The sequence below is a fragment of the Chlorocebus sabaeus genome, chromosome 7 (assembly GCF_047675955.1).
Source record: "Chlorocebus sabaeus isolate Y175 chromosome 7, mChlSab1.0.hap1, whole genome shotgun sequence".
Taxonomy (NCBI): Eukaryota; Metazoa; Chordata; class Mammalia; order Primates; family Cercopithecidae; genus Chlorocebus; species Chlorocebus sabaeus.
In genome coordinates this window covers 115533905-115540117 of record NC_132910.1, presented here as the reverse complement: position 1 = coordinate 115540117, position 6213 = coordinate 115533905, and the positions used below count along the sequence as shown (strand labels likewise).

Sequence of the window (6213 nt, the reverse complement as noted above, 5' to 3'; positions counted from 1 at the left end):
AAACTAGATCAACAGATGAATATACCCAAAAAGTATACCTTTTACTAATAAAAAGTATTTATTATGTGACTGAAAAATATTACCTTAAATATTGTAAGGGTTCGGTAAAGTAAAAATAGAAAACTTTATTTTATTTTTTGTGTCAAAATTTCATCACTTTGAGGTTTTCTGTGTTTTATTTTTCAGAAGCCATGGTTACTGGAAGCATGAAAGTCGAAGGTAAGGCTAATTTACTTTATTTGTAATCGTAAGAACTTATACCCACTCCCACTGCTTCACTGGACTAATAAAAAAAAGGAATTTATAAGTGTCATGTGATGTTATTTAAAGTGAATTACTTGCATGTTGAAATTTATTAGATAACCTTATTAGTGATTTTGCAATCTGTAACATATGCAAATAATTTAGTTTTCAGAGCTTGTTTTAATACTTGAATACTAATTCATTTAAAAAGATTTTTTAAAAAAAATATAGTATCATTCAAATCAGAGATAGCAGGTGAAGTAATTATTTAGCTTATAAGTTTTCAAATTTCCTGTTTAAGTGTTTTAGTCATCATAGCATTTCATCTATATTTTTTAAAGTTAGGATTTTGCTTAGTAAAATGTGCCTAGGAGAATTCTGATGCTGTGTGCGGCCTATCAAAAACTAGGGAATCATGTGTTCATTGCTTATCTGGTTCCCTTGAATGTATTGTGAGACAGAAGTACGCATAACCTGAAGAAAGGAAAGTTGAATGAAGTCTCCAAATGAATAAATGTGTATTTTAGGGTCTTAAGTCCTCTTCTATGTATAATTAGATTTCTAGTCCTTTGTTACATATAAACAGACTTTCTACATAACAGTTTTAGGCTTGTTTGATGTATCCTGGAAATAACTAAGAGATCTAAGAGACTGGGGACTCAGAGAGAGAAACATTAACTTCAGTTTTTGTCAGAGAAGGATAAAAGATGAGACAGAACTTATTCTCAAAAATAAGTACCATCTTCCAACATTGCTTATCTCTTGAGTTGCAGAAATGCACTGCGGTAATGCAAACACATTTGTGACAAAGCATCAGATTAATAAAATTTAGTTAAACCCTGTAATTACTATGGGATAAAATTCATTTGAATTTTACTCTTTTCTATTTCTGAATTTTCTATATAGGTAGGAGCAAGATTCCAAAAGCTAAACTACTAAAAATTATGCGTTGAGAATATTATGCCTCTACCCAGTGAAGTTTCTCTTACAGTGGACAAATATTTTGGTAGTCATGAAAATGCAATCATTTAAAATGTTCAGGTTAAATGACAAGATGACTTTTATATAAGTATGAGATTCTTAAGTTATTCCTTAATTCAATCCATAGAGATATTCGAGAAACTTTTTTGACATTACCTATGGAGTGTAGATAAAGGAGAGACTGAGGTCTGCCTGAGTGAGTTCATTTGTACCTCTGCTGGCCTTTGATTCTCCCTCAGTGCTTAACACCAATGCTGCTGACAGACCTGTTTCTGCATTCCAGCATTGTCAGCTAATTATTTGCAGATCTGTGGAATCTGCAAACATTCAGAGGCTAGTCTTGAAGCTGAAAAACTCCATATAATAATTAAATTATTCTTTAATCCTTGTTATGTGTATAAGGAAAAGTATCCAAGAATAGTCACTTTCAAGATTTTTTTTCCAGATTACAAACAGCTTTCAAGTAAGAGCATCAGCCTTGCACACAAATCAGTTTCTTGTTTTTATTGCTTCTTAAATCTAAAGTTCCATTAATGTCTCAGAACTCCCCAATTTTGCAGTTAAAACATAAAAGCAACACATTTTTCTTTTGAAATGATAAATTTTGTACTGAAATAGCATATAGAATACCAAAGATTGCCATTTGAAAATGTTCAAAATTTCTAAAGAAGAGATATACAATATAGCACATGTTTTTAAATCTAGCTCAAAAAGTGCTCTTAAAAAATTAGAAGAAAAGGGCTGGGCGTGGTAGCTCACGCCTGTAATCCCAGCACTTTGGGAGGCCAAGGCGGGCGGATCACCTGAGGTCAGGAGTTCGAGACCAGCCTCAACATGGAGAAACCCCGTCTCTACTAAAAATACAAATTTAGCTGGGCATGGTGGTGCATGCCTGTAATCCCAGCTACTCGGGAGGCTGAGGCAGGAGAATTGCTTGAACCTGGGAGGTGGAGGTTGCAGTGAGCCAAGATTGCACCATTGCACTCTAGCCTGGGCAACAAGAGGGAAACTCCATCTCAAAAAAAAAAAAAAAAAAAAAAAAAAAAAAAAAAAAAAAAAGAAAGAAAAATTAGAAGAAAAGAAATTTTATAGATTCAGATTGGTCACGAGTAGTTAGTTTATTTGAAATATTTTTCCATCAGCACTACCCCAGGGCATTAGGTTTGGTGATTCTGTTTCTCCTTTTATAAAATGAAAATTCTAACGTCTCTCAGAGTTTTACCACACAGAACAACAAAGTGCATATATCCCTGTAAATAGTGTTATTGATCAGAAGAATCGGCACCAGTGAGTCTCAAGAGTTAGAGGAGCAATTATACTCAGCTCTCTACTTTTCTGAAACATAACTATTACAGAGCATTAAAAACATTCCTCCAAACAGCGACCATTGGGTTCAATGGGTTGCTGATGATATTTATTTTCCAATAAAAGCAAGTTATTGAAAATACATCTGAGAAACATTTCTGCAGTCTTCCTAATATATATTGTGTAAAACTGAGGATGGTGGGGAGAATCTTTGAAAAGTACTGAACCCAAGAGCTGGGTGTAGAACCTAGGCAGGAAATGGTGTTATAATTCTGAAAAACTGACAATAATATGTGCCACAAGGTAGTAGTACATCTATATATAAGTAGATTGTCAAAGATGTTACAAGACCAATACGTGTCTAAATCAAAAAGCGATGCTATGTTCACAGACTTTCGCTTAAATGGCTGATGTAAAGCACTAAAAAGACTTGAAGAGAACGGGATGAAAAATAGGCCTATATCCTTGGGCACGTGATACTGTGCCTATGTTTACATAAAACACATTTTTTTTTTTTTTAAAGACGTAGGGATTTGGAGGCCAGGATTAAAAGATCTAGAATTTCCATTATCCAAGTAAAGTGAGTTCTAGTTCATGACATTTGAGATTCAACTGTCACGGAAGAGAGAAGACAGACAAGACTGGGTCTGCTCTGACTGTATCCACCAGTTTTAGCTTGAAAAACAAAAAGCACAAATGCTTATTTTTAACTTTGAATAAAACAGAATAGAGAAAAGAAGGAAAAAAATGGAGAAAGAAAGAAAAGAAAGAAAGAAATTAAAATATAAGAACAACACTGTGTTTATCCTCTGGAAACTATGCATTTCTTTTTTTCTTTTCTCTCTTTTTTTTTAATTGAACACTTCATGAATTTGTATGTCATCCTTGCCCAGGGACAATGCTAATCTTCTCTGTGTCATGCCAATTTTAGTGCATGTGCTGCCAAAGCGAGCACCATTTCTTTCTCTAAACATCTTATAGTAGTTTAAAAAAATCTTGGCACACCATTTAGTATCTCTCCAAATGCTGTCCAGGAAGTAGTAACTAATCCCAATTTACCACAAATACCAATATTCCATTGTTAAGTAGTTTTAAGAATTATTTAATAAAAACTCAGAGATATAAAAAAGGAAACTGAAAATTATTAACGTATAACCATCTATCCCTGAGGGGAGGACTTAATGTCACTTCCCTTCCTTAAGTTGCTGTCCTTAAACATTTCTGCAAAATGTTCTTTAGTTTGTGCAAAGAATTACTGGTGCCACCTGTAACCCTGTGGTTCCACTAGCAATTCCAAGAATAAACTTTGAGCTATGATTCCTATTGGTTTATGTGTGCTTATCTAAGCTCAAATGATTTTTTAATTAAATGTTTTTGTGTCCTATACCTACTCATTTATGTTTAAAATGGTGCATCTGGATGACATCAAGCAGGCTGTAAGCCTTTTGACCCAATGTAAAGTGTCCAAATGTTCAAACAAGGCAGTGACAACTCCCTTTGGGATAAGAGAAAATTTAATCCGGCTTTATTGGCTTGGATCTATACCTAGAAAGCCTTGCCACTAGCATTTAGGCATTTAGGCACACAAAAAAGAGGGAGTTTTGTAGCTGAAGTGTGAATAAATTTTCTGGATAACTAGTTTCTGATTCAATAATGGTAGAAGAGAGCACTAGAATTCTAGCAAAAAATATACATACAAGCTAAAATATGTTTTCAAAAGTGAGCAAATATTAATCTCTCTTTTTTAAAAATTTTTGTTATCCATAAATTCTAGGGTTTCTGGCAAGAATTCTTATTATCCATAGCAGAATTTTAACTACCCCTAAGGAAATGTAGTTATCATCATTTCTGGAAGGATGTCTTTGATCAAGTACTCTCTCACCTGGAGCACAAACTAGGTACTGAGAATAGCTTTCAGGTAGCTCCTGAATGGCATTTTCAGTAGCTGCTAGGGTAGTTTAAATATAACTCATTACATAAAACTGGAGCCACAAAGGCTGTAACTGCTGGCTGGTGGGAATTGTTTTACTGAGCGAATAGTTTAACAAACATCCATCCTTAGCAAACATCCTTCAACCAAGATTAAGTTCCTGGGAAATTGTGTCACAAAAATAAGTTCTATTATTTTTCTAAAATCTGTGAAGTTGATTTTTCCTTGGGGTTCTAATATTTAGATTTAAATTGGATAATGGTTTATTTTACATGCTTTCTTAAAAGTGCTGAATGTCTTGACCATTTCCGATGGGAAACCATAGTTTATGTGGTCTTTAGGGATGACCACTCTCCCTCATGATATACGATTTTTCCTAGCTACGAATCGAAGTTTGGGATGGGATTTAAGGAGTTCCAAGGATCTGGGCTATTTGTAGCCACGACATTTAATAACCTATTCCAAATGATATTCTACTTCTACCATTATAAGAAACTGTCTGATTTTTAAAATTCTCAAAAGATAAGTTTCCTTTTGTTAAAGATATATGTATATGTGTGTGTATATATATATATGCATACACACACACAAGAAGCCTAAAGATTATGTAAATATATGCATTGTATAGCTGAACACTGAATAGGATTAAGCTTAAATATATATATATAATATATATACACACACAATAAGTTTAAAGATTATGTAAATATATGCATTGCATAGCTGAACATTGGATCTGCATCTCAAATTCATTTCAATAACAAAGAAAATATATTTGGTATCTACATAAGTAATTCCTTGAATATGGTTACTATTTTATAGTTTCCATTTCATTTGATTCTCACAAAAACCTTGGTATGTGGTTTATCTCCATTATACAGAGCAGGAGATTGAATCTTACTAGTGTTTGATGATGGACTTTGAACTTTGGAGTTAGTTAATAAACAAACAAGCAAAAAAAATGGTTTAAAAAATCCATTTTGGAGTGTTTTTAATTGCTCTTGTCGTGAAGAAATTATTCTTCTTTTAGTAAATGTTACAAGATTATTTTTACAACTCAGGGAATTAAAATAAAAAGGCCAGGCAAATAAAACAGAACCTTGGGGAGAGGTTGATGATAGCAAAGATCATCTGATTTTGTGTATGGCTAGTTATCTTTTCTTTTCCAAACACACAGCACTCCAAAGGCATCCTACTTGAATAATTAGTCCAATGACCCCAGCTATGGCACAACTCCTTGAGATGATTCTGTATTGATTCTTGTGATTCTCAGGCTCGTAAGTAGGACTCGGGATTCCCAAACCTAGGCCTTTCTTATTTCCATCTCAACCCTGTAGGGAGTAAACTGTTAGTGAATCTTATTTCTCCCAGCATGTTCGTAGTCCCTTCAACAGGAATCAACAAACCATATTCTTCAACTTACTGGCTTAGTGCTGAATTTCCTTTCATACGAAATTCATCATATACTATCTGATTCTACCTATTTGTAGTCATTTTGCCATCTTTTTAAAAAGTTTTCTTATGCTCATCAAATGACTTTTTCTGTATTAGAAAAATACTTTATCCGAAACGTGACATATAATACTATCAAGAACCAATGGCGTCTAACAGTTACATTTACCCACCACAAATAAAACTCCTGTTTGTTTCAGGGTTCAGTTAGAGAGCTAGCCAAACTGCAGTCATTAGTCTATAATAACTCAAAGGCGAGCATTCTTGGGAGTCAAGCTTGGAACGTCTTCTGTCCCCTTAAT

The 6213-nt window shown here is 33.8% G+C and overlaps 1 non-coding gene across 1 annotated transcript; it reads right to left on the bottom strand.

The window, feature by feature from the left end:
* Positions 1-3377: 3377 nt before the first annotated feature.
* Positions 3378-3484, bottom strand: LOC119623949 (U6 spliceosomal RNA). Its single transcript, XR_005240049.1, has one exon. It is a non-coding gene; the product is annotated as a U6 spliceosomal RNA (small nuclear RNA).
* Between the last annotated feature and the right edge of the window lie 2729 nt (positions 3485-6213).